Source organism: Mesocricetus auratus, unplaced genomic scaffold (genome assembly GCF_017639785.1).
Source record: "Mesocricetus auratus isolate SY011 unplaced genomic scaffold, BCM_Maur_2.0 Super-Scaffold_100011, whole genome shotgun sequence".
Lineage (NCBI taxonomy): Eukaryota > Metazoa > Chordata > Mammalia > Rodentia > Cricetidae > Mesocricetus > Mesocricetus auratus.
In genome coordinates this window covers 58,948,994-58,957,921 of record NW_024429195.1, presented here as the reverse complement: position 1 = coordinate 58,957,921, position 8,928 = coordinate 58,948,994, and positions in this window count along the sequence as shown.

Sequence of the window (8,928 nt, the reverse complement as noted above, 5' to 3'; positions counted from 1 at the left end):
TCTTATGCTCCATATTTCTACAAAATATGAAAATCACTTTTTCCAATTCTAAGAAAAAAGGTATTGCTGGGATTTTGAGGGGCACCCTCCTCCTCTCTGTTTTCTTTATACTTCTCCAAAATGTTAGGGGATGCCTATTCTCTGGCTGTGTGAAAACTTTTAGAAACTCTTCATTCAATCAGAAAAGTTCTGACTAAAGATACAGATCACTGCAGGGCAGTATAAAGATCTGCTTCCTTGATAACTAGGAAAGTCAGGGGTAGCAAAGTGTGGTGGTTTGAATAAAACTGACCCCCACAGGCCCATAGGAAGAGGCACTATTAGGAGGCGTGGTCTTGATGGAGTGGGTGTAGCTTTGTTGGAAGAAGGGTGTCATTGTGGGAGGGATTGGAGGGCTCAAACACTCCATGAAGGCCCAGTGTGTTTCATTCTTTTCTTGCTGCCTCAGATCCAGATGTAGAGCTCTCAGCTCCTTCTCTAGCACCCCATATGTTTGCATGCTGCCATGCTTCCTGCCGTGATGATAATGGACTAAACCTCTGAAACTGTGAGGCAGCCCCAGTTAAATGTTTTTCTTTTATAAGCATTTCTGCGGTCATGGTATCACTTCACAGTAATAGAAACCCTAACTAAGACACAACGCTTTAGAATTCCCGTATGAATGTAAGAGCGGGGGTAGAGGGTGAGGACAATGGCCCAGAAGACTTAGAAGCAAGCTAGAAAGTATCTATAAAAAAACAACCTGCTGTCCTCCCGGATACAGATCACCATTAAGCAAAGGAATGACAAATACATTTAGTTCAATCAGTCTAACTCTGGAGTCCATCTTCCCAGGGTCAGCACACACTGAAGTCAATCAGCCTTTAGTCCCCCCATCAAGGAACCAAGTTCACATTTGACTGGACAGGGGCAACAAAGGAGAAACACTGGGAAAAATAAAACATATTGGGACCTTTCAGGACCAGGGTGGCTGGTGAGACTGTCTTGGGGGTAGCAGAAACAGGAGCATTGAAGACAGGGTATCTATCAGACCACAGCGCCACAAACTTTACAAGCTTGCAGTGCTCTGGGCTTCGTTCTTTCAAGTAATCTGAAAATGGGCAAACTGCATATGAGTTCTGGGAAGAAATCCAAAAGGCACATTTCAGAAGAGGTTCTACTTCTCAGATCATTTCCCTAGATACTGCAGAAATGGAAAGAAATCAATCAAATGCACACGCTTCCAAAACAGTGGGAAAGAGCCAGGTTTCACTGATGTGGAGATTGGAAGGGAAGGGTCTCCTGGCTACGGTGGCTTAATGCGCAGTGTAGAAGAGAGATTCTGAGGGGGATGCCATCCACCGTTAATGATAAAGTAATAGACCTCTCTCCATGATTGCTGCTGACTGTCAGTGGGTGCAGGGACTAAGATTGAGACGTTCTGGAGAGGGTTCAGTGTTACTTCTGCCACAGACACAGAGCAAGCTGTGAAGCCAGGAAACTGTGAGCCTTCTCTACATTATTAGCTAACCCCACCCAAGACGCTCTCACCTGAATTGTTTGAATAAAAGCAGATTAAGTACTAAAGTGAAAAGAACTTAAGTTAGAAGTTTTTAAATAATAAAAATTGAAAATCCCAGAAGATACAAGATCTCCATTTTGCTGGTTAGGAAGTTTCAGGGAGCTAAGTGGTTTCTCAGAGTCACACGACAGGACAAAGGACAGACATCTAATTTGCAAGATTTGCTTTACACGGTATTGTCTGTCTCTTAAATACTGACCCATCCATTCAGCCAGGCATTAAAACTTATTGAACACTTACTATACCCCAGGCATTATGTTAAGGGGTTTGAGATACAAAAAAAGAAGTGACTTAATATTTCTCCAGGAAGCTCGGAGTCCATAGGGAAAACGATGTAAATATCAACTGTGCACCACTGGCCGTCAATCCTACTGTTACAGGAAGAAAGTACCATGAGGTTACTTTAAACCATATATACCTAACGTGCCCACAAGTGTCCTGGGTGACAATGAAGAGCTCCTGCAGATCTAAGAGTTAGTGCCTGGTGGCTTGTCACAATTATAACCAAGCTCTGCTTGCATCGGTTTAACTTGCATGGTGAGCATTATTTTTATTTCACTAGTTGTCAAGTAATTCTGCCTAAAATTTTTAACTGAGAGACAAGTAAGACAGCTCAGTGGCTAAAGGTGGTGTCTGTTGGAGCTGATAAGCTGAGCTTGGTCCCTGGAAAGCACACAATGGAAGGGAGAACTGACTCCTGTAGGTAGCCCTTGACTGCCACACACATGCTCCTACATGTAAACATGCAAACACACACACACACACACACACACACACACACACACAATAAATACAAAAAAACCCTCAAAATTTTAATTCCTAAAAAATTGAGAAGATTCTGGACTACATTCCCACACGGCAGTGGCAAACTGAAACCAAATTGCAGTTGTCCCCTAGAAGAAGGCACATAGTTTCCATTTTACCAATGGCTCACTTCTCTCTTATTTCCCTAACTTAGACCATCAGCCAGACCTCTCTGTCCTTCACTTTGACTCAATTAGTTATCACTTTAACCCCTCGAGACCCCAAGTGATTCCACTCAGACCAACACACATATTTTCGTGCTGGGATTGATTCTGTTTTCAGACAGACAAACAGAATTTAGAAAAGGCATAGAGCAGCATTTTTTTTCCAAATACTGTTTTTCAAACTTTTCACCATACCCCATAGGATGCAGATATAAGTATACAAGGAGAGATCTATCAGTTGGGTCCAGTTAGGAATAGAAGCCACACCAGTCATTTTCTACGAAAAATAATTCAACGTCACCTGTATCCACAAGCCCCTGAGCCAGCACATCCTCACTGCTGCCCAGTGAACTCAACAGGAATAGGTCTTGCCTCTACTGAGACCCTCCACAAACTCACCAGCCCCCACCCATAAATCCTCAAGTTCCCAGCTGATCCTGTAAGCCTTCTACAGAACTCCTTTCTATATCTTTCAGCAATTCCCCTCTTACATCCTGTGGTGTTTTGAATAAGAATGGCCCCTATAGACTCATATATTTGAATGCCTGGTCACCGGGGGAGTGGTACCATTTGAAAGGATTAGAAGGATTAGGAGGTGTGGCCTTGTTGGAGGAGGTATGTTACTGGGAGTGGGCTTTGAGGTTTCAAAAGACCATGCCTGACCCCATGCTGTTCTCCTGCCCCACACCATCATGATGTAGCTCTCAGCTACTGCTCCAGCCCCTATATGCATGCTGCCATGCTCTACTACATGCATGCTGCCATGATAATAATGAACTTAGCCCCTGAAACTGTAAGCCATCCCCCAGGTGAATTCTTATACCAGGAAATACTATCATATCATGATTTCTCTCCTTGTCTGCCTCCTGGTTTTCTTTTAAAACAAGAAATCCAAACAAAGTGTTGAGTGCCTGTATGTAGTCCCAGCTCCTGAAGAGATAGACGCCAGGGAATCACTTGAGCCCAGGAGTTTAGGGACAGCATGGGCAACACAACCAGACTCCACAACTTAAAGAAGACAAAAAAACCCACCTTCCATAGATGTTTTTTTGTTGAGGATATACCTGATCCAGTGGGAATAGCAGGTAACTCTTCTTTGGAGCTATTTCTATGCTATATTTACCAAGCAGACCACAATCATTTTCATCCTATCTTTTCTGACCAACAATGAGCTCTTGAAGGAAAAAAGTCATATACATTATGAATATATGTAGTATAAATATATATTCCTCTTTAATTCCTCTTTAATGTCACTTATGCTTGGCAATCACTGACATTCAATAAATTTAGGATATTGTGAAATGTTTTAAAAGCAGAAAAAACATTTGGGCCTTTGTCTGCTAGATAAATGGAAATCAATTTCTCCGTTATTCTCTTTAAACAAGGTAATATACATATAAAGTATTCTTTCTTTTTTCTCTTGATTTTTTTCGAGAGAGAATTTCTCTGTATTGCATTGGAATTGTCCTGGAACTCACTCTGTAGATCAGGCTGGCCTCGAACCCACAGAGATCCGACTGCCTCTGCCTCCTGAGTGCTGGGATTAAAGGCATGCACCACCAAAGCCCGGTTCATATAAAGTATTCTATAAGAGAAAAATCACTTTAAAATTCAAATCTTATTTGCATGCATTTTACAGTCTTTAGTAGTTTGTTTAACGCTTCCCGTGTTTTAAAAGAAGTGTATGTTTCGTCTCTCCTGAACTCCATCAACAGTTTTCCTTTGTCTTCTTTAGAGCCCGGCCCACCCTCATCCCCGGGACTCTATCTCCTTCCAACCCCTCAAATCTCCACATACTCAAATCTCCCTCCCAAGAAGTTCACAGGAACCTCTGCCTTTTCCTTCTTTCTCTCTGCTTTATTATTTCGGTCTTTGTCTTAGCCTAGCCTCAAACTCACTATGTAGCCAAAAGTGGCCTTGAACTCCTGATCCTTCTGCCTCCACCTCCCAAGGGCTCAGATTACAGGCCTGCACCATGCCTGGCCCCCCATGTTGGGTATCACAGCCTCAGCTATGACTTCAGATTCCTCTGTGGTTGAGCCTCATACAGAACAGTTGTTTATAGAGCGGGATATATGCTCAGCAGACAAAACAGAGCCCAACCCTCTCTTCTAGAGCAAAGCCTGTAGCGCCATTTGCAAATTGGCTGCCAGCAGGGAAGGTTGTAAGAGTTTCAAAGTGGAATTAAACACTCAAAACAATCTTTAAAACATAACTTGCCTATAAGGAGGAAGAGTCGGAGGTGCACTGATGTTAACAGCCCCAATAAATCAGCTTCCTCCAGAGGAGCTAATGTGTGCATTTAGATAGGGCACTAGCATTCCCCAGCCTTTTAGTGGTGTGCCAGAAAAGAGAAATTAGGCGGGTAAACGGTAGAGACAATGAACTCACTCCTCCCTAGGCACTCTCGTAAGCCAAGACAACTGGGAAGTTTCCATTTTAGACAGGCACTGATATATTTCATTCTTACATGCATTTGTAGGGTTCATTTCCCGCCAAAATTTTACAAAAATAAAAAATGTGCCTAGACAGGATTATTTTACTGTATCCAGCTGTCTATATAGTTTGTGATTTTTTTTTGCCCCCATTATGTCTCTTGAATTTCAGACTGGTATTTATTTTTGAAGTTCAAAATAGTCATTGGGTGAGAAAGTGCATAAATCAAAGGTGCATGATGAGAACATCGAGCACCAATGATAGCTCAGTTGGCAAAATGTCCATCTTAGAAGCACAAGACTTGAGTTCAATTCCCGGGATGTGGAAAAAAAAAAAAAAGGCCATCTGACATGGTGCCAACAGCACTGGGGCACACAGGAGGCTTCCTGGAGTTTACTGGCCAGCCAGTCTTACCTAATCAGCGGGTTCCAAGATAATCAAGAGACTGTATCTCAAAAATCAAGGTGGTTGGTACTGAGGAACACCACCCAAGGTTAACTTCTAACCTACATGGGCATGTGCTTGCACAGAGAGTGGGGAGCGGACAGGGGTGGGGAGGGAGCCCTCGGGCCAGAGGGGAATGTTAAAGTATGCCTCCTACCTAGGCCAACCTGAGGCCACTAGGATTGACAGTTTGATGTATAACCTCAAACATCAGTGGCTACAAGTGAAAGACAATGTAGTAAGAAGAGTCATAAAAATCTTACAGGCAAACCAACACAGGCTACTGCTCGCTAACCATAGTGCGAGGTTAGAAATGGCTTAGGTGTCTGGTGACGGGATAGGGCATACTGGGCATAGAAGACTGTGACACACACTGAAAGAGAATGACGGAGGCTGCTGGGAAATCAAAGCTTCATGTCTCCAGCAATGGCTTTAGCATGTTCTTTTTGTAATTATTTCATATTGTATTACTTTTTTCCACTGGCCACTTGAGGTTATATAATACAGAGGCTATTTTTGGAAAAATACATAAGAAAAGGCCTCCTAGGGGAGCTGTAGAGATGAAGTCTTGGCAACGGGAGTTTCTGAGTAAGGAAGAGGCTTTCTGTGCCCCATATCCTTTGGTGATGGGTTGACTTTGGTTTTCCATATGGCTGTAATCTTTACAGGGTAACAGAAAAAAAAAGTGTGAAGGAGGAAAACTCACTTAGCTTTGGATTTTCCTGTCCAGGCTGCACGTTCTCATCAAATTCAGGCTGGATACTTTCTTTAGTTTCAGGGTCTTCTGTAGTCGCTTTGATAAAATGGCATGGGCTATTTTGGCAAAAAATGGTATTAACTTGTTTTTTTTATTTTTTTATTTCTCTGAAAAGAGGAACTATTTCCTATATTTCTCAGATATGTTACAAGTGTATTTTCCCAGTGTGTTCTTTTTATTTTATACAACTAATAGCCTTTTCTGTAGGCTAAACGGACGCTGTAACGATACGTGACACACAATTACTGACAGTAAAGCTAAGTATTTAATGTAGAAAATTACTCACAAGATACCAAACCCAGAGGAGCCAAACAGTTCTCAGCTAGCAGCCGGACCGGAAGCCGAACTCCAGGAAAAAAGACCGAGACTTCCTGTGTGCTGTCTTTTATGTCTTCTCCCCGTAACGCCCCTAGCCACGCCCAAAAGTGGGCCTGGCTAGTGACGTAGTTCCGCCTACGTACGTATACGTCTTTACGTCCAGCTGTATACGTCTTTAGTCCTGCCTAAAGTGGGTGTGGTTAGCGGTGTGGTAAACCACCCTTTTATTACCTCATCTGTATGCGCCTCTAATAAGTCACATGTTTAATGGCGGCATCAGACTTCCTCCTACACTTTTCTATTGTAAAGGATTTTTAATGTCCTGTATGTAAGTGTCTCTGACTTCATGCTTCTCTTTTCTTCCTTGTTTCAGAAGTCTTTCTTCAGGGAGAAGTCTGCTATTCTTTACATTTTAGGTCTTGACTCCATCTAGCATTTATTTTACAAAGCATACAATCTGGCTATGTTCTTCTAGGTTTACAGCTGGTACCCTCATGTTCAGGTTTGCATCTATGTAGCAGTCTCTCACATCCCTCTCCATTCTCTGCCTAGCACTGTACCCCAGGAGCTCACACTAGTGTCTCCAGCACCCAGCTCCGCTGCCTTTCTGATGCAGACCCAGCTTTGGTCAATGCAAAGCATTAAAATAAGAAAAAAAATCAAGAGTGTGGACAGACTACCCACAATCCTTCCTGGCTTAGCCACAAAGTGCCTCAGCTTCCCCTCAGGTTCCCCCAGCTCTGCCTGTGACTCTGTGCCTACACCCAATCAGCTCTTACAGTCTCATCTGTTCTACTGCCTATTTAATGCAATAGAATTATGAGAGTTTAAATACATGTTAATTAATACCCAGTGTAATATGTGCTTGATGGAAGTATTTCAACACTATTCTTCTGTTTAGCCATTTTTCTGAAAATGTTAAAATGTCCATTTTTTTGGCATCAAGCAATGTTACTCTCAAAAATTATGACTAATATTGCACTAAATTTGATTTGAAAATACTATCATTTTAATGTTACAGATTTAAACACACATACACACAAATATAAACACTTAATTACTTTTGTGTTTGTTGCTCATAGTACAACCAAAAAGAGGGAAGATGTATTTTGGATCAAGGTTTCAGAGGATCATCTTGGTCTATCATCGCAGGGAGGAAGTCCTGATGGAGGGGACATGTGGCAGAGGGAGCCTCACATCACAGAGGCTGGAGGCACAGAGGGCAGGCCAGAACCAGGGGCTGGGCTATGACCTTCAAGAGCTAACTTCTAATGACCTTTGGCCAACCAGACCCCACCCCCAAAAGGCTATACAACTTCCCAAAATAATGCCTGCAGCTGACAACAGAGCCTGTGGGAGGTACATCAGAGTCAGACCATGACACGAACAATAGATTTACTGGTTGTTTCCCTGATCTTCTGTTTTGTCTTTGAAATTTTTCTCACCCTTTGCTATCCAATATGGTAGCTGCCAGTCATGTGTGTGACTTTGGAGTCCTTGAAACATGTCAGCCCAAGTTGAGATCTCATATGAATGTAAAATGGGTATTAGACTTCAAATTCTTTGTATTAAAAGTTGGTGATAAATATTTCACCAGTAACTTTTTTTTAAAGCTTACATGTCAAAAATGATATTATAATGGATATGTAGAATTAAGAAAAACTATTATTAGAGTGAGTTTCATCTACTTCTTTACCGTTTCAATGTATGGACATCTGTGATTTCCTCTGCCTTTCACATTACGTTTCTATCTGACAATATCATTTTAAGTTTTTAATTTTTTCTGGTTTCTTAGGAAATCGGAGTTGTGCATAAAGCCCTGCTTGACATGCCACACCTTCGGGGAACCCTTGCCAGCTCCCCCATCGCAGGTGTAGTTAATCCCTCATGCCTCCATCCCCAGAGAGCTTTGCTGATCCCGCCACAGCAGCTGCCCCAGTCACGTCCATGTTTGTTTCTGCGTCTGTCTCCTCACATTTTTATCCTTATAAGCCAGTTTCCTTAATCTCCAATCCGGTCAAGTACTCAGCCTAATTATGTTGGCCAACTGGGAGAATGAAGTAGTACTCTTGAAAGCTGAGTATGAGAGCTAAAAATAATCACAAAACTTACCCTTAAGCTTATTGCATAAAAGTCGGGAAAGGAAAATTCTTTTTTATAACATTTCTCTAGAGAGAAAAATGTTCAGTTTGTCAGGAAACCAAACGTTGTTCCAGCTCCTTGAGGAGGGATTGGTCGTTTGAGACCTCATCTGAGACCCTGATCCTCACAGAACACCTCACAGATAATGCAGAGTGCTCCTTATATGGTCATGTCTGCTATCAACCACACTCCAAGCAGAAAACATGCTATTCCGGGACAGATAAGCAAGCATTTATAGACTCAAGTCAGACGGTCCAAATGGGCCCTCTTGAGTGATCCCACTTGATAAAGAGAACACAGAG